At 48.3% G+C, this 27,044-nt stretch overlaps 1 long non-coding RNA gene across 2 annotated transcripts; it reads left to right on the forward strand.

Moving 5' to 3' along the window:
* The first annotated feature begins 118 nt into the window (after positions 1–118).
* On the forward strand, positions 119–26,558 carry LOC118912219 (uncharacterized). 2 transcript variants are annotated; one of them, XR_008998331.1, is made up of 3 exons: positions 119–361; positions 517–1,886; positions 25,550–26,558. It is a non-coding gene; the product is annotated as an uncharacterized LOC118912219 (long non-coding RNA). The 2 variants fall into 2 exon arrangements; XR_008998330.1 differs by having other exon boundaries at positions 119–315.
* The last annotated feature ends 486 nt before the right edge of the window (positions 26,559–27,044 follow it).

Genomic DNA, 27,044 nt, shown 5'->3' on the forward strand with positions numbered 1-27,044 from the left:
TGAGCGCGCGCAGGGGAGGGACGCAGGGCTGGGAGAGGGCGAGGTGGGGGGGCTCCCGCGAGGCGGCGGGCGGCGGCCGGGAGCAGGGCGGCGTGGGGCGGCGCCTGCCCCGCCGCGCCTCCCCCGTCGGCGGCCCCGGCGAGAGGCGGTGGTACAGTCCGAGACCGCCCCCGGCTATAAATAGCGCCAGGCGCATGGCTCTTCGGGAGGCGCTGAGATTCCGGGCCCGGCGGCCGCGGGCAACGGGTGCCTGTTAGAAACGGGGATGCTGGCCCCCTCTTTGCCTTTGGGGGCTTCTTTTTATAATAGCAGCAGGTGCAACTTTTGTATTTTAAAAACATTGATTTTCATTTTCGTGTGGGTATGTAGGGGGTTGTTTTCCACCGAGCTGCGCTCTATTAGGGCGCCAAGCGGGCGAAGCAAAAGGCAGGGATGGCGGGCGGGGCGGCGGTGAAGGCGACGGCGGAGGTGGAATGGGCGCTTTTTCTCCCATCTGGTTCCCTTAATTTATTTTAGACTAGAAAAAGCGAGCCGGCTTGGAGGGAGTCCGCCCAGCGATCCGAGTGCGCATTGATCAGTGTCGAGAGAAAAAAGGCTACATAAATATATGTTATGTGGATAAATCTATGGACAAGAGCTCTCTCTCGCGCGCGCGCTCTTTCTCTCCGTCTCTCTCAGCTGTTTACCTCCTTGTACCCCCAACCTGCCAGAGCAGCCCAAAATCTTCGCCCTCACGCACAGCCTCTACCGCCACCCGAGCCACCAGGGAGATCGGGACTGGGGAACGGTTGGGCCGTGATGCGCGTAGAGATTCGGATTCCGAACCTCTTCCCAATCTGCCTGAGAAGGCTGGAGATGGGAGTTTCCGTCCCGGACGGCCTCCTCTGCTCCGAAGCGCGGCCGCTAGTCGGGCGGGCGGCTGGCGGGAGGAAGGTAGCAGCCGGGCACCTCGGCCCGCTCGCCCACCGGGGAAGAAGGCAGGCTTTGGACGCGGTGACCGGTGAGCCAGCGCTAGGGACCGGCTTGATTTTGCCCTCGTCTGCTTTACTGGTTCAGGCTGAATTTTTTTTTTTTTCTTAATCCACCACCAAAGAAATAAAGCCCCCCGAATCGTCACCCGGACCAGACTCGCGCGGCGTGCTCTGCCCCCACGGGCTTCATTTGCAGCACCTCCCGCTTCCGAAGTGCGAGGCTGGGAGTCGCGGCCGCCAGCGAGAGCCAAAGGGTTCGGCAACCCGGCATGAACTCTGCGGGGCTCCCTACCAGGCCCGCGGGAGCCAGAACCTCGGCTACGTGGGATAGGGAGTGGCTGGCGCGGGTGCTGGGTCCAAGCAGCCCCACCTCTCGGGGCGAGAGCTGGTGGTGAACTTGGGTTGGAAGGGCAGATTTTCATTTTAGTGATATTTACCTGCACTCCATCCTCTCCCACATTTGCTTTTCCAGGGCAGCTTCTTCTCGGCTTCAGAAGCCGGGAAAATTAAAATAACGCGCCCGTTGCCCCAAGGGTTTCGGGGGCAGAGCTGCTGGCCTCACCCTGGCCGGGCCCCCACCGGCGCCTTTCGGGTGTTCTGGGTTTCTCTTTTCTTGCCATCGGATTACATGACGTTACTAGACGATATATTTAAAATTTTATTTAGAGAAATGAGACCCTAGCTGCCTGAAAACCGGGACCAAGCCCGTTGGTACAACCACAACGCAGAGCTCTCCAGCGCCAGGACGAGGCCCGAGGAGGCCCTGAGGTTTGCAGCCCCAGGCCCCGGGCCCACCCGGGACACCTCTCCCTGAGGATCCAGGGCCCCAAACAGACAGCAAGTACAATTCTGGGAACTGTGGAACTTCATCCTTTCATTTTAAGATTCTCCTGCCTTTGCTTGATGGAACCGTGTGTAAGTATAGTTAATTCATAACTGGGCTCCTGGGTTTACATTATCCAGTGTTATATGATGGTGTAAGAATCGACCAAGTTGATGGAATCTAACTGGAACTCACACAGTCTCTCTGCCATGTGGCTATGTGCTTGGGGAGCCTGTGAAGTGCTGTAATAAGGTGGCAGGACCCTGCTCAGCACATGGAGGGTTTGAGGTGGTGGCTTGGAGGTGTGCACATATGTCTTTTCAGAACTGTGGGTTATTGTGTGGATGCAGTATCAATGTGTACATAGACCCTGTTTGTATCCACACTCTGCCTGTGTGTGTGTGTGTGTGTGTGTGTGTGTGTGAGAGAGAGAGAGAGAGAGAGAGAGAGAGAGAGAGAGAGAGTGAGAGAGAGAGAGAGTGAGAGAGTGAAAGAGTTTGTGTTTGTACCCACCAGGCTGAGACCCTCTCCCCTGTCCCTCAGGACACATCAGCAGAGGCCAATATCTTTGTCCAAAATATCTCCTCCAACATCATCTTGTGGTGCTGGTGCATACCTCCCAAGATCTCACAACAGAGTGGAATATATTTTCTGCAATAACAGGGAGTTTAGGAGAGTAATTTCTACTTGAGGGTCTTCTCTCCCTGTCCCCACCCCTCAAAGTGGAGGGGGCACAAGGGGAAGTGAAGGGAGCTGCTGAGGGGGGCAGGGAAAGGAGGGGCTGCACAGGGGAGGGCATGGAGGTTCGCCTTCTTCTTCCTGCCCCTCTTCACCCCCAGGTCCAAGTAAATTGTTCACAGGTATTTCATTATTCATACTATTATTAATAATAATAGCCAATACATAAATAAAAGCAGTCTCTAGGCAGGAGTGAGTGGGAGAGCAGAGTTGTTGATGAAAGGCGGCATGTGGTTTTTTCAGATGCTGGTGAAAACTCTGTGCAGCATAGCACCAACTCGCTCCAGGCCTGTGCCTCTGCACCACTGGCCCTCCCTCTGCCTTTCCGTGTGACCCCAAAGCTGTGCAGAGCTCCTTCTTCCTTAGAGGAAGGTCCCTCACTCTCCCTTCTCTCCCACCTGAGGATGGCTTACTTTGGATTTGGGCTGTCTCCCTTTAGGGGTAGCACATTCCTAGCTTTCTGGCAGGTAGATGGTGAAATGCCCCACCTCCCCCAGCTTGCTGGGGCAGAAGCAACCAGGACACCAGGCCCCATAAAACCGAGCTACCCTGTGTAAACAGCAGCAGAAGCAGCTTATGCCAGAGGCATTGATCTCTTAAAGGCGCAGAGCTGGATCTCTTAGGCTCCCACCTCTCTGTCACAGCAGAGTATTGGGGATACAATAACAGAGACAAGTGTGTCATATTAATGCAGTGAAGGAGCAGGACCCCTGAGAAAAGAGTGAGGGACGTGGTTATGTTGGCTTTTTGGTACCCTTGCCCTTGATATTCTAGAAAGACTTGTGTTAATGTCTTTTTTTTAACCTTAGGTCATCAAAGAGAAATGTAATTAGGGAAAGATGGGGGCAAAGTATTACTCACTGTGACATTTAAACAGATTTAAAACTTTTTCTTCAAGTGCCACTTCATGGCCACAGTTATTTCATCCACTGAGCGGCAGAAAGCAAGCAAGTGGAAGTGGGGGGCTGGGGACAATTGCTTCTCATTTTCTCTCTGTGTTCGGGGTTTACTTTTTGTTGCTGATTCATCTTTGGGTATGTCAGGAAGCCCCATGCGGTGGGGAATCTTGGCTCAGGTGGTGTAGTTATGTAGGCCATTATTTCCTGCTCCTCACTTCCGTTTGTCCCTCCACCTCAAGGGTGGAGGAAGGCCCCTTTATGCTCAGCTTCCTTCCATGTGAGCCACCTCACTCCTCTCCCTCTGGCACCCACTGAACCACATTCTATGGCCCAGACCACAGCCACACACCCTCCAACCTGCTCTGGCTCTCCTGCCTGTGAATCTGTGTCCAACTAGATTGTGAACTGGTGAAGGGCAGGAACCCAGTAATCTGGCCCCTCCTACCCCTCTGGACAAGCATGGGCACACAGCAGGTGCTCAGGATGGAGGTTAGACACCAATGGCTAATCTGTCTTTGGGGAGCAATGCTATATTCATTATTTGGGCCCTAACGATGGGGAGCTGCACACACCCCAGCTAGATACTTTTCCAGAAAGAGACTGGGGCCCCAGGCGAGGACAAGCAGATTAGACCTCACACAGCAGTTTAGCCCCCCAGGGCTGCATGGCTTAGCTTGGTGGCATCACCACTCAGTCATTCTTGCATTATCCAGCCCTTCCAATCTCCCACTGGAAGCAGGAGAGAAAGGACAATCCTGGGAAGAACCCAGTGTCCAGTTAGAGAGCCCAGAGTCATACCAAGTGAAAGCTCCAGAAGATCAAATGGCACCATATGGTTAGACATCTTCCAGGCCTGAGGAGCTCCACACGTGAGCAAGCAGAAAATAACCCAAGTTGTGTGTGATGATCTGTGATGAGGGGAACAGGCTTGAGGGAAGAGGGGCTTTTGTGAAGGCAGGATGCAGGAGGCAGTAAATGGCCAGGGAGCTGAGTGATGGCCTGGTCTTAGGGCTAGGAGGATAAGAAGCATCTGTTCTCCAAAATTATGTTGAGATCAAGCTGAAGACAACTGAGATATACACGGAGCTCCCCTAATAGAGACCAGCCTTCAATTAAACATCTCTGTGGAGTGAGTGCTCTGCCCAGACCTGCAGAGGGCAGTGAGGGGAGGCTGGAGAGAGGGAGACTCATTCTCTGTAGAGAGCTCATGTGTTGTTTGGGCAGAGACTCATCAGAGAGTACAGTACACACACAAGGGCAGAAGCCAGCCAGTGGGTAGAGGGATGTGTGCCAGGACCCCAGAGAAGGTGGGCTTGTGTGGACTGTGGCACCCAGAGAAGGCTTTCTGGTGGACAGAGCTCTGATTTGGCCCTGTGGGAAGGGATGGGTCAGCTTAGGAAGAAAGGAAGGAGGCTGAGTTGCTAGGCCTGGAGTGGGCAGTGGGCTTTGGGTCTTTCGAGATGCTGAGAAGGTCATGGCTCCCAGAGGTGGTGCTGATGTGAAAGCTGGTCAGATGGGCAACACGTGGCTTTGAAGTCAGCCTTAGAAGTTTGTTTCCAGTCTTCTCCACACCCCTAGGGCTCCTCTGTTCTTGAATAACTTGGGAAGGTTTAGTGATATAAGGAGCAATAATTGAGGTGGAAAGGAAGAGGAAAACAGTCCTTGCCTTCTCTCAGGCAACATTAGCAGCTTTCTGCCAGCCTGAGTAGAATATTGGAGGGCTCCCCAGCTCTTTCCTGAGCCCACAGCTGCCCTGGCCAGAGGAGTAAATCCATGGAAAGAGGAAGAGAACCTGAAGTAGGATGCTGTGTGTTTGGGAAACCCGGGCGCTCCCCAGGAGGAGTCCAGTGTCCAGTTAGAGAGCCCAAAGTCATACCAAGTGAAAGCCCCAGAAGAGCAAATGGCACCATATGGTTAGACATCTTCCAGGCCTGAGGAGCTCCACATGTGAGCAAGCAGAAAATAACCCAAGTTGTGTGTGATGATCTGTGATGAGGGGAACAGGCTTGAGGGAAGAGGGGCTGCCCTCTGGAGCTCAGACAATGGGAGAGGGGCCTCTGGGCTTCTTTCCTTGCTGGCTGAGCCCCAGGGACACATGGCCTTGGTCGTGTGGGGACTCGTGCTCCCTGAACAGCAGTGGGGAATGCTTTCGGGGCCTTTGGGTCAGCAGGGACATGCCCTCGGTGCTTCTGTTTCCGGCTCCCATGCCAACTGGGGCTTTGCCTCACTTTGGCGGAGGGGAGACAGGAGAAGGAAAAGCAGCACAAGGAGGCGGGATAAAGGGGCCTGGAGTCACGGCCCAGAGACCCACAAGAGCCAGAACTTGGGGGAGGGACTTGAGTCATCGCTTTCCCAACCTCAGCTTTCTCCTCTGGAGATGGAGAGAAGCCTACGGTCCTTTCTTCCACTCTCCTTTCCTTCCTCCCATCACCTCCAAGATGACGAGGCAGTGGTGTGTCTGTGAGACTGACTTACAGTTCTCATGTAAACACTCATTGAGAGCAGGGACTGAGGGTCAGTGTGGGCTACAGAAGGGTGTACATAATGTTAGCTTGTTTGCACTAAAGGGTTAAGAATTTACTCATCTTTCCCAAGGAACTTACATGTCCAAAAGAAGCCTGGTCAGCGGTGCTCAGCCCAGCAGAAGCAGGTGCATTTAGGTAAAGCTGGCAGAGCCAGGCTCCTTGGCTTCCAGTCCTGCTTCTCCCACTTACTAGCTCTGTGGCCTGGACAGGTTGTTTAATCTCTTTGTGGCTCAGTTTCCTCATTTGTAGGCTAGGAAGAGGAATAGCACCTACCTCATGAAGTTGTCAGGATTAAATGAGTAAATGTAGGTAAAGTGTTTAGATCAATGTTTGGCCAGCCAATATTATGGGAGCATCACTAATTGGCCACAGGGACTGAAGGGCCTGCTGAGGCCCCCCCATGTTCTACTGAGGAGGGCTGTCACCCTCAGGCTCAGGCCTGAGTTAGAACTACAGTGGGGGTCCTTACTTACTGTATGACTCTTTTCTGAAGATGCCCCTGGGGCTGGAAGCCTTCTGGGGGCCTGCTCTAGGTGCTGGCTGCAGGCACAGTACAGCCCCTTCTTACCTGAGAGGTGTTGCCACAGCAAGTTCTTTTAATTGTGATGTTTTGCTAATTAGTTTTTAATTATGTTAATTTATTGTACATGAGCCCTGAGGTTTACAGACACTGGGCTCACTTTAGAAACTGAAAGAGTAAGTTATGTGTATTACACACAGTGCTGTAGGTAAATGTCACTTTTTCATGGCCACAATTTCTCTGATAATGTTGCTGGATCGACAGCTTCGACCTGGGCTCTCTAATATTAATTCCCCCCACAGTCTGGAGCACATCCGTCAGATAGTGCTGGGGTTAAGAAATGCAGTGTCCACAGGCTGTGCAGGTGACAGGAAGGAGTGAGGTGGCTGAGGGGACAGGAAGACCCCCAAATAGACAGGGGCTCAGGAGGGTGAGACTGCAGGACAGTTACACCAGACCAGCTCTTCCAACGGTTGTTATCTGGAGGCCTCCGACTCGCTCACCTGCGTGGGCCTCTCCTGTACCCTTACTGGCAGCTGGGTACTGTCAAGAGGTTGACAAGGAGGCTGTGGTTACATAGCCTGGGGAGAGGGAAGGAGAGGCTGGTGATGAGGATGGAGAGGGCACCTGGGCAGTCACACTGGGCTTTGAAGACCATGGAAGGATGGAGGCCCGTGTGGCACAGGTGTCAGGTGGCTGTGGAGCAGGAGGTTTGCAGCAGGGTCAGCTCATAGGAAGGACTGAGGGTGGGGGCCCACTGGCCACATGTTGACAGGCTGCTGCTGATAACATGGAAAGGTGTAATCAATGGCACAAGACTGGGACAAAGAAGGCACCTGGGTATTTATGAAGGATGAGAGAAAAGGGAGCAATCAGCCCCTGGCCCAACATACATATGCTGAGTGAGGGTTACTGTTTTGGACCCATTTTCCATATATAACTTCTGCATTCAAAGGATGAAGGTTTGCTACCACTGGAATATTTAAAGAAGATGCCACAGGTTTTCAAGTACCAGCCCCCTCACATAATTTCCAGATGGCAGCCTTCTTTTAATAAGTTTAAAGTCTTTTAATAAGTTTAAAGAAAGTGTATACATAAAGCTGTATATATATAAACTCTGTTCTCTTACTAAACAGACACATTAATATAAGCTTGCTTAAAGAGTGAAATTTAAAGAAACCATTTATTAATACAACTAGACATTTGCTGCTTTAAAACTGTGTATGAGACTTCAGTTGCTGTACTACATATACTACACAGGGCCGGCATTCTGGCTTTGGAAGCAGACAGATTTTTCACTTACCAGCCATATAAGTCATGCTCTTAGAACCTCAGTTTCCTCATCTGAAACATGGGCATAATAACACTGCCTATAATTGTCATGAAGAAGTAATAAATTATTAAAAAGGTAATAAATATTTAAAGCCTGCCACCTAGTAAGTGCCCAGCAGATGTTAGCTATGATTATTACGAGTGAATTCACTACAAAGTATATGAAATCTCCTTTCTAGGTGTGAATCTAAGATGTAGCAGAAAATAGCATTTAGAATATGTGTAACAGGACATGGAGATTCTCTCAGGAAGAGGGCCGTTGGGGTTTCTCCCCAGTGGTCCTCCCAGTGTGTTGAAGAGGAGAAGAGGGGGCTGTAGATCTCTGGCTGTGGGTGTGATGTTGTGCAGCGGGTTAGGGTGTGGAGCCCTTGTCAGGATATGGGCCTCATGAGTTTCTCCCAGCACAGCAGCTTAGTGATGCCCACTTGCCTTCAGGCTTACACACAGTTGCACACACCTAGCACCCCCACACTGTTGGAGAGCCTGCACCCACATGTTTATGTGCCCAGACACATGGAAGGCTCCCACACAGGCCCGCCCTGTATGACCCACCCCCCTCCCCGGGAAGGGAAGGATGGGCACGGTCTGTGACTCACTCCCTGGCTCTGTGCCCTCTCGCTGAGTCTCAGTGTAATTGATCCCTCCATGCACCAGGTTTCTGCTGTCATGTGACCCAAAGCAGGGTCATTTCCAGACTGGGGCTGGGGAGGCCTGCCTGGGGCGAGGCAATCCTGAGAGGAAGGGGCAGGCTTTCAGAACCTGAGAATGGCACTGAGTGTTGTGCAAGACTTTCCTGCCTCCTGAGGTGCTATGTTTGGAGGAGTCAGGGGGAGGTCTGTCACCCACCAACATATATGTTCCCCTGTTGGCCTGCATCGGTGTATCCATCAGGGTAGGGCTGTCTGTAAAAGTTGCTTCCAGGACACAATGAAGGGAGTGATTTGGTCTCTGGGAATCTCCTTGAAGAAACCATGTTGTTTTTGCTTCTGGAATGAGAGTGTTTATCCTCGTTTACAAATGAGTTTTGGGCTTGGAGGAGCTGAGGGGTTGGAGGTAGGAGGTTGGGGGTGCACAATTCACACATTGTATGAGGGGATTGCCGCCTCTTGGGATTCAGCCTCAGGCCATCCTTGGCCCAGACAGAAAAGAACCACCTCTCATACAGATGAAATGATGAAATGGGAAGCTCTGGCTAGTCAGGAAAAAACCACAAGTTCTCTTGGTCTAGCCACAGAGGTTAGAGTAGGGGCTACCTCTGCCAAGGTCTTCTCCAATAGATCTGGGGTGGGGTTTACGAGCCTCTAGACCAGCAACTGTTACATGGGCCCTGCTGTTGACAGCATCCCCAACTTGGTACAAGTTGTGTAATTGCTCTTGGTTTGTGTATCCTCAGCCCTAAAACACTCATAAAATTCTCCTATCCAAGAGAGGTCCCCAATGAATATATAAAGCTCTAAGAAATAACTGATTATTTTGTTATACACCTGCCTTCTTCCCCATTTCCCAGTCCCTTGCTCTTGTCCTGACCGATGAGCTGGCATCCACACAGTGAGATCTGTGTCCCTGCAGGGTAAGGTCTTAGTGACTGCTTCCAGTCTCAGTCCTGGGATGATCCCTGCCCAGCCTTACAGCTGCCCCGCTGAGGGCAAAGCCAAGTCCTGATGGGATTTCATGCCAGGAGTCACTTCTGTGGCCATCAAACAACAGAGGGGGCTCAATCCAGGTTCTGATAGGACTCAGGCAAGACTCACTGTGCACCCTTGGACCACCTGCTTCCCCTCTTTGGACGTTATGAGATGGGGATGGGAATCCTTGCTCTGTACACCTCGTGGAGAGCAGTGAGGATCAGAGGCAAGGTTGGAATTCCTTCTGTCAATAGAATTGCTTGCCAGGTGCTCATACTAGAGATCAGACCAACTACCTGCACCCCCCGCCCTGCCCCATACCCTGACTGCACAGCCCTAGCCTCAGAGCAGCCTTGAGAACAGAAAGAGCAGAAGAACAGCCTGATTCTCACATCCATCCTCCTCCCCATGATTATTTTTCCCAATCACACTTAATAGCTGCCTGGCTTTTGGCTGCAGCCCGGTATATAATAACCTGCAATTATTGTCCACTTAAGCTGTCCCCAGGGCCTTGCCTGTTGCGCTACCCAGGCCTGCACCACCAGCTGCTGATTTCCCTGTCAGAGTCATGGCCTGTGGAAAGAAAGCCCCTGAAGGGCCAGACTGACAACCTGTTTGGCAGATTTGGAGATGGGATTTCAGAGGCGATCCCCCAGCTACAGCCTTTTCCTGCCTCGGTGCTCCACCTTTCTGGAGCCTGACCTTCTGGGCTGTCCACAGCCATTCTTATTCTCTGGCCCCTGCCCCCATGCATGCACTGTCCTTCTTTCAGCCTCTGTGCCTTTGTTTACCTTTATTTGATGCTACCAGCTGCTTATTACAGTCCAGTCCTTTATAGGCTTAGTTCCTCTTCTCTGTATCCTTAGAAGGGAGGCATTGGCATTTTACAAACTAGACTACTGAAAATCAGAGAGGTTAGGTATCTTTCCTAGTCACAGAGCCAGGAAGTGGCAGAGCGATTATTCACAATCAGACTGGCTGAGTCCATGGCTCGCTTACTTAACCGTACGCTCTCCTGTCAGCAGTCTTCATAGCAAGTCCTACCCTGCCTTGGAAAGCTCCCCCCACCACTGCAGCAGCACTGATCTCTGCTTGGGGGGATGGTACCCTTTACAGACCTTGATTTGGAGCCAGGTACTCTCAGTCCTGGGTGGGCAGAGAATGAGTTTCCTTGCTTACCCCTCCTCTGCCATTTTGATTCACAAACCAGCTCTGCATGTAAAGCTTTTGTCATTGTTTGAGTTGCTCCTTCCCAACTTTGACTTGTGTTCTCATGAGCATCTCTCCTAGAGCCCGAGCCTGGCTGGTCCCGACAAGGGCCCTCACCCATCTCTATGGCAAACATCTGGGTAATTTCTATGGCTCCCACCTGGCTCTGGCTGTGGTGATGGTGATGGCATGAGTCAATTTCTAGGCCATGAAAGAACGCACAGGGCCCACATCACCGTTGGGAAATGGTGGAACCTAAGAGTGTTAGTATTTTCACACTGTTCAAAATCTATTAATTAAATGACCAGGGGAAAAAGAAGGTGTTCAAACTTTAAGTGAGGACCTTTATCCTGAGTGCTGGTTATCTGGGCGTGTGTCTGTGCATATGTGTGCACATGGTCTAGAGCACAGTGGTGACAGTGGCTGTGGGGCCCATCAGGCATTGTGAGGAATAGAGTCAGGAGTGTCCTGACTGTCAGGTCAGAGGGACTCAGGGACTGCAAGCTGAGCTCTGAAGGCCACTGTGTCTGCAGAGCCCTCCTGGCTGCTGTGTTATGGGCTCTGGGCTGTCAGTGGAGGAGATCCCGGAGGCTTGTGGCCCAGTCTTTGTTGGGCCTCCCTTCTGTCCAGGCCCTGCCCAGGGAACACTCCTTCTTGCTTCCAGGCTTACTCACCCTTTGCCCGAATGTTCCTCACAGGCACTTGCATTTGTCCATCCTTCGCCTTGGAAACAGATTCTCAGCAACAACACTTTGTTAGGAAACAGTTTTGGGGAAGCCTGAGGCCTTCTCTGGTCCCTCTAATCTTACAGGTTAAGTTTTAGGCTGGCCTGAAGGTGAACTGCTGCGAGGGTTGTCTGATGCGTCAGGAAGGAGCCAGCCTTCCCCCGTCCGTGCCACCACAGGTTCACAGGTGCCGAGGGGGCAGCGGGCCTTCGGTCCTGGCCTCCAGCGCTGGCCTTCAACCCGCTGCCCCAGTGCTGACACCTGCTACCTTCTGCTCCCTCGCTGGTGGGGCATGTCTCTGGCCTCTCCCAGCCCTTCTCTGCCTTTCAGGCTGGAGATACCCCCACGGTGCTGGCCTCCAGCCCTGCGGTGAGACCTCCTCATCAGGGGTGGGGAGGGGTCCTCAGGCAGGGACAGAACAGGTGAGGAGGGGTCAGAATCAGCCGCACCAGCTTCCTGTGCAGCACATTCCAGGACTTTACAAAGAGATGAAGAGGTGTGCACTGTGGCAGTCTTCACTTTCTCAACCTCCCCCAAGACCTCTTCTGCACCAGGGAGATTGGGAGACCTCAAATGTGTTAGAGGTTACTCCCTTTTCAGGGTAGTCATCTTGTATGGGCAAATCCTCCATCTTTGGGGGTCTCCACCCCCAGCCAAAGCGACATCTGAGGTGGGGAAACTTACACACCCTGTGCTGAGGAAGGGGCCTAGGGTTGTCCTTGTGCTGTCATCTGGGGCCTTGATGGGCTCCTTGAGTGTGGCAGCCACAGCCTCCATCCCGGGAGCCCCAGAGTGGGCACTGGCAGGCTCCCCTACTAGGTCACAGCCACAGGGAGTCCCAGCTCTTCCTACACCTGCCTGCGACCTCTCACCATCACCAGGCGGCCACGGATAGACCCTGGTTTCCACTTCCCTTCCTGAGTTGCCTATCCAGGAGGGCAGCCAGATAGCATCTGGAATTCTCCTGCACCTCAGGCAGGTAGGATGGACAGGGAGAAAGAATTGATGAAATCTGCTTAAATCTATCTTTCTGCCTAAACCTGCTCTCCTTCCACCCTCTGGGTGGTGGCCTCAGGTGACCAGAACCACCCAGGTAGGAGGTGTAGCCCAATCCTAAGTTGCTGCTTCTCTTGAAAATGTGCCTTTCCTCCCCTTCAGCCCCTTCTCTGCTGGAAGCTCAGCTCTGGGTTGGGGGGACATGCCCTGCAGTGAGAAGAATGCCTGCCTTTCCTGTTTGCACTCCCTGGCTCTTCTCCCCGTATCGGGAAGGCTGCTAGGGTCTGGCTGCCCTCCCTGCTCCAGGTGGGGGGACACTGATGGATGGTCACACAGCCTTGTCACTTGGTGAACCTGGCCCGGCCAGGTACCGCACAAGGCCATCAAGAACCTATGGTGAAGTCAGGTTTAGCTGAGTCTGCTTAAAACATGTATAATACAAAAAACAAATATCTCCCTCTGGAGGTGGCTTCTAAAAGTAGTTTTGATCATTTGAAGAGTTAATCCCTAGCTTCTTAGAAAGCTTGATAATCTAAGATGATTCATTTATAAAATATTTTGGTTAGTTAAGATTTAGCATTTACTAGTATGAAGAGGTGTGACCATAAATCGATTGGGCAGGTTTTGTGTGTAACGTTCTAATGTGCTGTACCACTTTCATCACTTTCACACCCACACTCGCGTATGTGCACATGTGTGTGCACGTGTTTGTTAGAGACACGTGTGAGTTCTTCTTCCTCGATGGGTTTATTATATTTCTTTGTGCTGCTGATGCCTTTGGCCTCTGGGGGTGCTGTATATATACAGATGCTGAGTTTGAGAAACACAGGATTTCCAACCTGAAAGGAACCTTAAGCATCTTCTAAGCCACTTTCCTAATTTTACACATCCAACAATTAACTTCAAAGAGCAGCAGTGACTTGCTCAGGATCGGGTTTAGAACCCAGCTCTCTCTACCTCACATGCACACACACTCATTCCATAGAAATGGACAGTTTTCTCCTTAGTGCTCAGCATTTCTTTGTTTTCTGTCTTTCTCTCCCTTGTGCTTTCTTTTTGCCATCTGTCTGTCTGTCTTTCCTCCGCCCCTCCCTGCTCTGTGTTCCTGGGCTGAAGCTGAGACTGGCACAGGTAGTAGAGATGCTCCCCACCCTGCCGGGAGGCTGCATCAACAGCTGGCCAGGCCCAGGCCCACCAAGTCCTGGGGGAAGCAGAGGCACAGCGTGTTCCCTGCTTCCCCATTAGCCAGGAGCTCAGGCTCAGTTCTGCGGGAAGAAGCACAGAGGAAGAAGGGTGGGTTGGCCTCACAGTGGTGCGATCTGTTTTCAGCCCAATCAGATCCTCTATCCTGCCTCCGGGTTCCCTGCTGGGGAGCTGAAGTTCTCTGAGAGACAGGAGTTATCTCCTTGCCATTCCTCTCTCCTGCGTCTTTTTTTCTAGCCTGAGCCATGTGGCCTCCGGTTCAGAATCCCCTTTTGGGAAAATGTACAGGTTCCTTGCCTCATATCCCAGAGGCACAGGAAAAGTGCCCCCCTTTAATTCTGATATCTTGGTGCTGAAGTTTTCCTTCTCATTTTCAAAAGACTTTGATGAACTGACTGTTTTGATGTGTCTCATTTGTCAGAGAGGCATGGAATATCAGATTTCCTCCCACATCCGCTGGAGAAATCTGTCCTCTAGCATCCTGGAGTTTCTCCTGTCACCCAACCACCTCCAGCGATGGCCAGTTTTCTTGAAGTCCTGCTGCCATGCGTCTCTTTCCGGATGCTCCTGTCTCCTTTCTCTCCGTGCCAGCGGTGTTGGAGGACGCTATCCTGGCTTTCTCATGGCTTTGTTTCTCATCTGTTCTGCAGTTCACTGAGCTCTGGCTTCTGCTTCTTCCAGCTTTACCCAAATTATCCTTCCTAGTCATCAGTTGTTTCCTTGGCCAAATCCAGGAGCTACTTCTTTTGTCTTCATCTTAATGCTATTAACCACTTCTTTGAAATAATTTCCTTCTCATTTAAGAAATACATCATCCCTCCGTCCACCCACTACTTCCCACTGGTCCTCTTTACTGGGTCCTTTCTCTGTCATCCTTGTCCCATCCTTTAATTTTTCTTCTTTTTATGTTTCTCAGTCTCCTCAGGCCGCCACATGCACAGGACAGTAACCCCCCATCAGAGGCCGATGGTCCCCATTGAACATGTCCATTTCCCTCTGCCTTACAAAGCTACATCCCTATATTTATAATGTCTAGAAGTTTCCAACAGAAGACCTCAGACTCAGGGGTTCTCTCTTCCTGTGAGAAAAATAATCTCCTGTTTTTAGCCCATCGTCCCATCAGGGGCCCCATCATTATCCAGTAGCCCCATCATTACCCAGTTATCTCAGCCAGAATATGAATCGTTCTTGACCATTTCCTCTCCCTTGTCCTACAGATGCCCTTGGTCACCAAGTACTGCCAGCTCTACCACATCATTGCTTCCTCCCCACCAGGCCCTCATTCTGTCCTACTTAACACTATTCCTAGAGTCTTCCAACTGGCCTCTGCCATTGGCCTTGTCTTCTTTGACCTACATGCACTGCACTGTGCACACAGAATGCCCTTTCTAAAACAGGTCTGGTCATGGCAACTCCCTCCTTAATAGCCTTCATTGGCTCCCCACTGCCTCTTGGATAGGCCCCAATCTCACTGGCTTCATATTTCATCATCCTCATAACTCACCCTGTCCTGTCTTCTTCTACTTCTAGACCTTTGTTTTGTTACCTCCCCCTCCTCTGATGCCCAGTTCATCTTCATTCTCCCTGTTCCCCAGCAGGTTCTGCAGATCCCCATGATCTCTCTCACTCTTCGGACCTGTGTGCACACTGTTCTCTGTCCTGGAATCCTTATCCCCTCTTTCCGTAGCTAACTTCTGCTCACTGTCCCCATCTCTCCCTGAAAGCCGCTGCTTTGGGGGGCCTTACTTGCCTGACCCTGCAGACTAAGATCAGTGACCCATTGTGCACTTCCATGGTGCTCTACTTTTTGCTGCCATCTGCCTGATTGTGGTGACTTCATTAATTACTGGTGATTCCTACCTGCTGTCTGAGCCCCAGCCTGCAAGCTCCTCAAGGGCATGATTGTGGCTTTCTTGTTCAGTTCTCCATCCTGGTGCCTGGCACCTTGTCTGACTGGATGAATGGAGAGCTTTGGCTATGGTCATTCTGAGTAGGATCTTGATACTGTAAGTGGGTAATAGGGGCAGAAGGTTGTCCCTACTATGATGGTGACTTGATGAGATTTTGAGTTTTAGGGAGGTTGGCTGGGAGGCATTGCACGGGATGGGATGGAAGCAGGAGGTATCAGGGACCTGGGGACTGGCAACAGTACAGGTGTGTGGTGTGTGTTTGGGATGAGTGACTTCTCCTCTCCCATCCCGTGTGCTTCTGTTGGAGCATCCAGGAGATGGAGTCAATTAGTGCATAATTGAAAATGAACAGAATCCAGGAATGGGCTTGTAATAAGCTCAGTACATAACTGTGAAATGGCCTTACCTTATTGTAGGAAGGCTTTTTCTCACTTTCTGCCCTTTCTGAATCTGTTCTTATTTTACTCCTTGGTCTACATCTCCTCCTCCACCAAGGATGAAATCCAGAAGAGGATGCTCTCTACTTGGACTATCATTCCTATCTGATTGGCTGCTTATTTATTAATATTAGTATTATTGACAATACATATGCAACTTTCATATTTTGCATCTGGAGGTTTCTACCCAGGAGAAGAATAATATTGCAGTTAGAGTGCAAAAATGCCTGAGGTTCTGAGGTCTAGACCCACTAAAGTGGCAGCTTTTCCTCGCTCTAATTTCTGTAATAGGAACAAGGAGCACCTCTGTCTCCCCTGGCCCTTGCTCTCCAGCACAGTGACAAGTTAGGAGGTTGCTTTTCTGCTCTTTGTTATTCTGGGTTCTACCCCATCTCTCTAAAGTAGTCTTATAAATCATTGATGAGATATTTCTATTTTTGTCTTAAATATCCTAGCCAAGAAAGCCTTATGAATACTTTCCAAATCAAGAGCTGGGATTGCACGATGCTTTCTCATTGATGGCAGGCCATTTCTGTTTTTTCATGTCTTGGCTTCCATGTTGCAGCTTGGGGTTGGGGGCTGACCCTAATGCAGGATGCTCTGTGGCCTCCCTTTCTTGGGCAGGGGCTCCTTTCCTTCCTTATTCCCTGTGATAGCCCCCCAAACCTCCATCTTGAATATTTAAATTTTGGCATACTATAAATTATGACTAGTATTTATTTTCAGTAAGGTTTCTTCCTGCCATTCATTCTGCTTCTGAACCACCAATCCTGCATCCCGATTGTCATCCATTCTGTGCCTAGGAATTTGACTCACTTGAACATCAACCACATTTGAAGGCATAGATTCCAGTATAAAGGACGCTCTTCTGTACTACCTTCCAAACCCCACTAGTTCATAAGGACCATGTCCCTCTCATTCACCACTATGTTCTGGGCATTAGCACAAGGCCTGGCCCATTGTAAAAATTTAACAAATATTTGTTGAATAATGAATTGGGGAAAATGAGTAAATGAAAGGTCTAAAGGATTAGATGCCCTATACTGGCTCTCTTCTATCCGCTGGAACCATCTGGACCTGATACCCTAAAATGGTTAATACAGATTTTCTGAGGCTCATTATTAGTCTGTGCTGAGAAAGGAAGATGATTCAAATGCATCTTTCCTGATTACCCTCAATTTGTTCAGATTTTTCTTTTACTTTGATTTCTCCTCAGCATTCCTGCTAATAATTTACATTACCTGTCCCTTGCTTATGTATTGTTTATCTTGATTATTTCATATTACTAAGTCTTGTGTTCCTAACCAGAGCAGAAACACCTGGAGGGAGGAACTATGTCTGTTTACTTCACAGCCCAACTGCAAGACTTGGTGCAGCAGGTGTTTGACAAAGGATTCCCAAATGGCTGATGGAATGAATGGGTCTCAAGACCAGCATTCACTTTTATTTTTAAATATTAGAGGTTAGAATCTAAGCCCAAGAAGGGAGATGCACAGTATATTTTCGATCCTCTTTGTCATGGCCTGTGTAGTGTCTCTGTCTAATAGCACAAAGTGTTATGGATTTGCATAATCTATTTAATTGTGTAGGTACATAATAGGAAAAATGTTAAGTCAATAAAAATTATCCAGGACACTGGGCAATTTCTGTTATGTCTTTGCAATAATTAGATGCTTTAGAGAATTCATTCCTTGATATTTTGATGGTTGTTTCCATAACATACATTCTTTGTTGTTGTGGTTTACATGCAAATGGGGAATGATGACCCAGGAACTCTGAAATAGCCCATTAGTCCAATATAGATTGGGTTTAAGTTCACCATGACTGGGGATAAGGCTCACTGCCATCAATGCCATACTGTGTCCCCAGGAAACTTACAGGGCTGAGGGAAGCAGGTGTATGCCTGTGCATCAAGGTCAAATGTTGTAAATATTTGAGCACATAAACAAGGATGCAGTTACTTCTTATCAAGAGAATGATGAATACCTCCTGCAGAAAGCAGCATCAGCATTCAAGTGTTGAAGGGGAACTCTAATCTTATGAGCCAGGACTGTACTTAATCCTAGTAGGTGCTCCACAAATGTGTGTTGGCAGCCTGAGAGAAGACAGTGGGATTCTAGAAGGAGGGGAAGAGTGAGAAACAGTAGAGCAGGGAGAACAGGGCTCATTTGGGATGCAGTGAGTCGTGTTTTGGGCCTGAAGCTGAAGCCTGAGGTGTGTGAGCCAGTAATTAGGGCTGAATCTGGTTGGTTGGCAGCTGAGTATGAAAGTCCTTGAGTTGAGCTGAGGATTTAGACTTGGCATTGGGAGTCTTCAAATATGTTGGAGCAGATCTGGGCTGTGCTTCAGTGAGATTAGGCTGTGGATTGGTGAGAGGGCTGTGTTGGGATGGAAGGGGCTAGGAGCAGGAGAATCCTTGTGAGGTAATTGCAGGTAACTGGGTGGGGGTAAGCAGGATCATGAACCTGTAGCCATGGGTGGCAGAGGGGCTCTGTGAAGACAGAAGCTGCCCAACTGGGAGTTGCCTTATGAGGGCAGCTCATCCTTGAAGCCTCTCCTGTCCCCTTCTCTCCCATCACCGTCTCACTTTATAACGCCATATTCTTCAGGAGTCTGGCACCTGCATCTCCCACCCCACAGGAAGACTGTCACTCATGGGAGAATTGACTTTTGGTAGCTATGTGTGGATGAGAATTTATTAAGATCCCTATTTATTTATAATTAGTTATTCAATGCCTTCCTGTGGTCCAAAAGGATTTGAGGAACATTGTGTGAATGTACATAAACATGTTTTTCCACCAAATGGGACCTGTAGTTTCAGCCTGATAATCTTGTTTAACAGTGAAGTTGGGAATAAGAGCTTTGGAGTGGAGAGCAGGTTTGAATCTTGACTTTAAGTGGTCAGCTGCATGACCGTTACTTATAAGTTACTTGTCTGCTCTGAGTCTCAGGGTCCTAACCTACCTCCTAGTTTTGTTGTATAGATTAAATGACATCAGACACATAAGATGTTTAGGGTAGTACCTGGGCCACAGGAAGGACTCAAATGGATAGTCAATATCATGAGACTCTCCACTTCATTGTGACTATTGTTATTCTTTTGGGCATCAGTGGTCGGGTTGGGAGTGTCTCTCTGTGTGGGTATCCTTCCTTTCCTAAGTCCTTGGCAATTTGTCCTGTATGTGGACACATACCTCCCTGATGAAGTAAAGAAACACTCATGTTCCTCCAAGGCACAACTTCCAGTCTGGTTCCTGTTATTCTCTGCGTGCAGTCCTGCCTGTGTTGACAGATTGGCACAGTGGAAATCTTAGTAGATGATAAAGGTGCTAGCATTTCCATGGTGGACTCATTCATTGGGTGCACCCTGTAAAGACCTGGAATATGCAATAAGACATGACCTCTGTTCTCGGGGACTTCCTATGAGGGGTGGGGAGGCACAGGCATCTACACAGATAATCACAGAACAATGAGGCAGGTGATAAAGAGGGCCATGCACTGCTGTGGGAGCAGCCCAGGCTGGGTTTGAGCCCAGTCCCAGGAGTCCACCTGGCAGACGAGAGGGAGCTGCTCAGGCCAGCAGGAGGCTTGGTGATCTGGGGAGCACACTGTGTTGGGAAATACCGGGAAATGTTTCAGTAGCTCAGTAAAACTAGACATGGAGTTTTTCCTGAAGAAGGTAAGAGATAACAAGTGTTGGTGAGGATATGGAGAAGAGGGAATCCTTGTAGACCATTGGTGGGAATGTAAATTGATGCAGCTGCTATAGAAAACAGTATGGAGGTTCTTAAAAAAATTGAAAGTAGAACTAACATATGATCCAGCAATTCTACTTTTGAGTATATACCCAAAGGAAATGAAAACAGGACATCAGAGAGATTTCTACACTCCCATGCTTATTGCAGCATTATTCACAATAGCCAAGATATGGAAGCAGCCTAAGTGTCTGTCAACAGATGAAAGGATGTATATATATATATATATGCATACACACACACACACACACATGCATACATACATACATACAGTGGAATATTATTCAACTTTGAGAAAAAAAGGACATACTGCCATTTGTGACAACATGAATGAACCTTAAGGGCATTATGTTAAGTGAGCCAAGTCAGAGAAAATAAGACAAATCCTGTGTGATATCACTTATATGTGGAATCTAAAAATGCAGACTTAAAGAGCAGAGAGTAAAATGGTTAGGAGGGGTTGGGGGTTGGGGAAATAGGAGAGATGTTGAAGGGTACAGACTTGCAACTAGTAAGGAAATCTTGAACACCTAATGCACAGTGTAGTGAATAGAGACAACAATATTGAATTATAATCATCAAATTGGCTAAGAGACTAGATTTGCCCACCACAAAAAAGAAATTATAACTGTGATGTAATAGAAGTGCTAACTTGCTATAATGGCAATCATATTACAGTGTATAAATGTAACAAATTAATATGTTACACATCTTATATTGATGCAATGTTATATGTCAAAGATATTACAATACAAAGGAAATCATATTAAAACTAAAAAAAAGACTATGGAGTTTCTAATGGGGCATTTGTATATCAGTAAGGGTCTAATAATGGAAAAATGGAAAAAATGCACCAGGGCAGGTGGACTTTTAATGGGCCATTCAGGTGTCCTCAAATCACTCGCAGATCATTACCACCATCTCCTATAACTAGTCTTTACAATCAACCTATATACTCTGTTTCCCAGCATGAAATTAAAATTAAAAATGAATAACTTCTTTATTTTACCAGACTTATACTCAACGTCTTAATTTTCTTTTATCCTTTATTACTCTGGAGAGGTGTATTCAGTGTCAAGAGTTTCCGGTTTCATCAGCTCGGGGCGTCACCTCCAGCACCATCTCCTGTCATTGGCAGAAGGTGGGAGGATGGCTGTTAAACAGCCGTCCTGAGTGAACCTGGGCAGCCTGTCCTCACACCTGCCTGAGACTCTCTGAGGGGCCAGGTGCTCCCGCAACTAGTGCTCCTGTAGGCTGAGGGGGTGGGGGGCCAGCCTCAGCATGGCCATCTGGGAAGAGCTTCAAGAGGATGTGGGGGGAGGCCCTGTGCACGCACCAAGACCCTGCCGGCTTCCAGAACTCCCCTCGTGACTTCAGGACAGACTGGATCTGCCTGGGTCTATTTGCAAGGACCTTGGGTTGAACACTAGGCCTTGGTGCCCTTTGAGTCTAGGGGTAGTAGGTCTTTGGTTGTTTTTGTATTTGTTTGATTCCCTAGCATGCCTGTGTTCCTTTTCATTTCCATTAAATGTCAAAGAACTAAAGTGAATGAACTGCTAAGTGAATGAACAGGACAGCTTCTTCCTCATGGCATTCAAGAGCCATAGGATCTGAACCCGCTGAACTCCAGAATCAGTTTCCTCTCTCCAATTCAAGCCGTGTGCCCTGGGCAGGCACTGTCTGATGTCTCATTTCTGACTGGACTCCCTTTGGGCCTGCAGCCCTTGCCTCTGCCTATGATGGCCCCTGGCATCCCATCATGCACCCGGGTTCCCTGTCTGCTCATTCTTGAGGCCCAGGCCCAGGGTCATACCTCCTGGGAAAGCCCTCCTGGCCTTTGTGCCCTCACATTGTTAGGAATGTTAGCTAGAAAGACAGACATGAGCAGCTGAGGAAGGGGAAGGCAAGCTTTAAGGAAAAGAACACCCAAACTCTGCCCAGGCAGGGGTCCCATGTAAAGACAACAAAGGTTTTGCAGGGAGATACCTTCCTTGCCTATCAGGACCAGGCCAAACCAGTCCCAACCAGATCCCAACATGGCCACAATTGAACAAAATTAAGAACTGCCCAAACTACACCCCATCCGGGAAAGGACATGTGAACTGAGAGGGATGCTACAAAGAGGACCTGTCAATCCTGTCAATCAGATGACCCCACCTTGTCAAAGACATACCTCCTCGTCAGAAAGTAATGTACAGGCCTCCTGCCTAACGGATAGGGGGACTTTGTCTGCCTTGACTCTGGCCTGCTCCTCCCTTGGAGGGGATTCAAATAAAACTTTGACTCTGCTTCACTATTGTGTTTCTGCCTTTCAATTCTTTGTTTTGGTGGGGACAAGAACTGAGAACAAACTCAGCCTAGTAACAGTATCTTCTCAGAGATCTGAACTGGAAGCCCCAGAGCACTTAAGGGTCTGAGAACTCATGGGAACTTCACTGTTAATTGCAGTGCATGAGCATGTGGATTTCCCAACCTGATCTGTCAGCTTCCAAATGGTGGGAACTTTGTATTTCTTGTCTTCTCAGAGACAATTAGAATAGGACAGGCTGCAGGAATGGTTATCAACTAACATGGCTTAGCAGTGGGCAGTTTTTTTTTTTTTTGTTCTGTTGACTTTTTTCCCCTTCAGAATAAGCATTCTCCTTTGGGAGAATCAAATATGAAATCCAAGCCTTTGACTTTGGGGACATTGGGCAGGCATTTTGCTACATTCTGATCTGTAGGCAAGGGTGTGACCAACCCTCCGGGAAGATCCCCACTCGCCCCATCTTGGCGGCCCCTGTTGGCGGCCCCCACTCTGGGGACTCTTCTATATGTCCAAACACACCCTCTACCTTGGAGGACCCAGTGTGCAGCCTGCTGCATACTTGGTTCTAGGGGTGGATGGGGAAGACACAGACCCTGCCTTTGGAACCATGACATACGGCTTCCATCCTGAGGAGTGATGGGGGGCTCGGAGGTTTGGCAGGCAGGGAGGCCTGGTGTGCCATTCCAGACGTGGGACAGGAGCCAAGGCTAGGTCAGGCCTGTTTCTTTCTGCTGCTACCACAGTTCCTTTTGATCTCTTCTCTCTGGACCTGTTTTCTCCTCTGCCCAATGGTCGTAACCAACTGCTCATTGACTCACAGGATTATGAGATGATGCCCTGAGATAATGTGAGGGGAAATATACTTCTGAGGTTGAGGGCGGCTTCTGAGGGAGGGGGAAGCCCTCTCTTTGCCCTCTGTGTGGAGTGAGTGCTGCCTCACTCAAATTTAAACTTCATTTGGCACTAGTTTTACCATTCTCTTTTTCACAGATTGCTTGATGAGTGGGTTATACTCTTTTAAAGCTTCTTAAAAAATTCATGGGGTAGTTGTATGGCTAATGCATTGCTGTAACATGCAACTGTGCCAGATCATCCTGGTAGGCCTCTTCCCTGAATGTGGGTGTGCTGGGGGAAGTCACACCACAATGGCTTCTCCTGGCTGAAAAGGAACCTGGAGATGGCTGAGATACATTAGTCAGGAGGTTTGTGTCTCTCAGCCCATCACTTTTAAAATCAGCTATGAATAAGGCAGAACTTGGAGGGAGGTGCCCTAGAGGACTTAGAAGTCTAAGCCAGGGCAAGGTGTAATTTGGGAGTATGTGCTTGTTCTTAAACATAGCTTTGCACTCAGGTAGAGCTGCTTTCCCCAGCTGTGAGACAAAAGGCTGTCCTCAGTCTGGAGGGCAGGTAGGGGACCCAGAGAAAGGGCCTGCATTCAGAATCAAGTACTTTTGGAATCACATCAAATATGTCTTTGGATAATGGAATTTGAGGCCCAGTCCTGTTCTTCCCTGGGATTCTTTAAGATCAGAGTATGAGGTTTGGAACCTTGACTGCTTTTGCTGGTTTGATTGATTAATCAATTAAGTGGTATGGCCTGAAGACACTTATAATTTTAATTAGTTGCTGAGATTTAAAAAGTCAGAGACTTCAGAAGGTCTGGACACATTAGGCCCATATTTCTGGGGCTGAACAGAGAGGGCATCATGCACTTCCACTTACCCTACTGCCCAGCTGCCTTTTCGCTTTAGGCCAGCTGCCGGGGCCTCTGAGCAGTTGGGGTTGGTGGTGGGTCTCTGTGGGTACTCTTACGTGGGCAGGCTGTAAGTATTATGCGTACCTCAAACTAGAGTCTTAGCTCATCACAGCCAGCTTCCTGAACCCAAAGCAGTCATTTCCAGCCCATGGCAAGCTCCCACAGTTTTTTTATGATTTCCAAGTATGGGTGTTAGGGACTGAATTTCATGTCCCCTCCAAATTCATACGTTAAAATCCTAACTCCCATTGTGATAGTGTTAGGCGGTGGGGCCTTTGGGAGGTGATTAGGTCTTGAAGGTGGGTCCTCATGAATAGATTAGTGCACTTATAAAAATGACCCCAGAGTGCTTTCTGGCCCCTTCTGCCATGTGAGGACACAGCGAGATGTCTATTCACCAGATACTGCATCTGCTGGCACTTTGATCTTGGACTTCTATCTCCCAGAACTGTGACAAATAAATATTTTGTTGTTTAAGCCGTCCAGTTAATGGTATTTTTATAACAGCAGCCTGAAAAGACTAGGATACTGGGTATCATGGAGCAGTCAGTGGGCTTGGGCTGTGCTTGGCTGGATCAAGGAAGCAGTAAGTAAGTAGGGGGCTCAGCTTTGAAAGGTGGTTTGGATGGTGAGGTGGGGGCTAGATATATAGATCAGTCTTGAGCTGGGAGTCTACAGGGAGATATGGTGAACTTAAAGCATGTTCCATATTTGAAACCTCATTTGGCTTTTCAGATATAAATTCTCTAGAAATTTTTCCCTAGAGGGGGAAAAAAATCCCTTTCTCTCCCCCAAGCATAAGAAACTTGGGAGGAATGAAAATACATGTAATCCTATTCTTAACATATTTTTTCAATAATATTGTCATTTAAAAAATTTATGAGTGTAAACACATTAATTATAAATTATTGATAATATATGCATAGAGATGTGAAAACAGAACAAAGTCATCTGCCTTCAGTAGAAAATGATGAGATCTTTATTTAAAAGGCCATATCTTTTCTAGAACATAGCACATCCATTTTAGAAAGTCTAGATCCAGACCAGAGTAACTCGTAAGGTCCTGCCCCTTTAAAGCTCTATGAAAATGCATCTCCTTATTTTCCATCTAGTAAAATGGTTAAACAATTCTGTAAAACTCTGTCTGTTCAGTGGCTATGCTGTCTCTAGCTGTGCTCTAAGTAACATTGTACTAAGAATTGCATTTTTCTCTCTCCTGACTTAGATTTAAATCTTGCAATCACCACTGGGAAGTGAGTTGTATCATCTTGAGAAATTAGACCACAGAGCTGGGCCTGCAGCTAGCAGGCTGGGTCATCTTTAATCACTTAACCCTTTATATCAAAGGATGGGCTGTTGTAATAGATTCTTCTTCAAGAATTTTCCATGGCAGATTTTCTCCAGGAAAATGTGAGAGTTAAAATAAAACAAAATGTGTACAACAAAAACCTTACCTTGTTAATTGACTTTTGTGCCTATACACGCGATTAATTTTATGTGTATCCCCCATGTACCTTTCTCTTGTGGGCATGTGTCCATGTGTGGCTGTGATGTGTAATATATACATGGGCTTTAATGTGAGAATGTGCAATGAGTCTTTATGTGCTCGTGTGGATGTGAGTGTGTAAATGTGTGGATATGTTGCATGTCTAAAGAAAATTCATCCTTGTCTCATAAAATGTGATCCAGGCTATTTAAGGCTGGTAAAACATTGTTTGAAAACATGGCTTGAATAATTCCTTTCTTATATTTATAATCTTTCATTATAAATATAAATGCCTTCCTCATCTGACTCTTGGCTATATACTTTTCTTTAGCCAATGGGACATCACCAAATGTGACACAAACAAAGAACTGAAAGAAAAAAAATTGAAAATTTCTTCTCCTGCTGCTCTTGGGAACCCTCAACCAACCAGGCACGCCTGCTGGAGAGACAAGGCCCAGTGCCACCTGCCATCAAAACTGACATCCACCACCGACTGTCAGACATGTGAATGAGGCCATCTTGGACCAAGCAGCCCTCATCCAACTGTGAACTTTATGTAGCCACAGAATTGAGCCCTGGGGAGACCAGCAGAAGAACCATTCTGCTGAGCCCAGCCCCGATTGCCCACCCACATAATCATGAATTAATATTAAATGATTGTTGTTTTAAATCACTAAGTTTTTGGCAATGATTGTCATTCACAGAAAGAGCTAACTAACTGATCCAGTTGGTAATAGAGGGGAAAGGTCTCTCCCCTGAAGGAAGGGTTATTTGGCGAGAACTTGTGGGTGTAGGTAGATGTGTAATTCTATGTTTAAACATGCTTTATAATCCTGAGCTCACTTTATGACTTTAAAAACATAAAAATTAACTCTTATTGGAGGACCTACCATTAATTCTCACACAGAAATGCATATTAACAATCAAGCATGGGCACAGGATGACAGTGCTGGCATGCTCGAAAATACTGAGGCCTTGGGAAGAAAGCCAAAGAAAAACTAGCTCAGCGAGGATGCTGAACCATAGCATCTGTGTTGAGGTTATGACTTGCTCTTTGGAAGTGAAAGGATTCACCTCAGCCTATTCCCAGCCTGTCTCCATGAGGTGGGCATCACTTCAGCATCTTTTACCCAGGAGCTCACCCCAGGCGTCCTGGTTCCTTGATGAACAGCTCCTACAAAATGAGACTCAGTCAAACAAGATTCTCTTCCTTGCCTGAGGCTTGACTTTTGGGAACCTGCCACTTCTTTGCATAACTGACTCTAGGTATGATTGTCCCTCTCAAGGGAGAACAAGTGCCCTTCCAGAGACAAGACCTTTGCCCCGCAGACCACAGCAGGATATCAGGATATAATGATTAGCCTATTGTAGATGGCTCTACTTACATATAGAAACAGAGGTGGAGAGGTGGGTGAGAGAATTCTGTGTGTGTGTGTGTGTGTGTGTGTGTGTGTGTGCGCGTGTGTGTGTGCACGTGTGTGAATGCAACGACCTTGGTTCAGAAGTCAGGCATGTGATTTCTGCAGTTTTAGCTTCAGTTCTCCTTTACAAGAAATTCCTGCTTCTTGAGATTTGAGTAAGTTTAGGGCAGAATCTAATCTGCTGTTAATATTGGTACTTTGGATCTGACAGTTATTTTATTTCTAAGAATCCCCCTTTAAAATACAGGAATAGTCACAAACCCTTTTGTTACCAGTTAACACCTTAACAGGAAATAGCAGAGTTGAGGCAGGGGGAGATTCTTTTTAGCTCTTGGGGGGAACTCTGATGGACATGTGGGCACCATACTTACTATATTTCATACTTTAGGTTTTATCCAGGCCTGA

This window comes from Manis pentadactyla, chromosome 6 (assembly GCF_030020395.1).
Source record: "Manis pentadactyla isolate mManPen7 chromosome 6, mManPen7.hap1, whole genome shotgun sequence".
NCBI lineage: Eukaryota > Metazoa > Chordata > Mammalia > Pholidota > Manidae > Manis > Manis pentadactyla.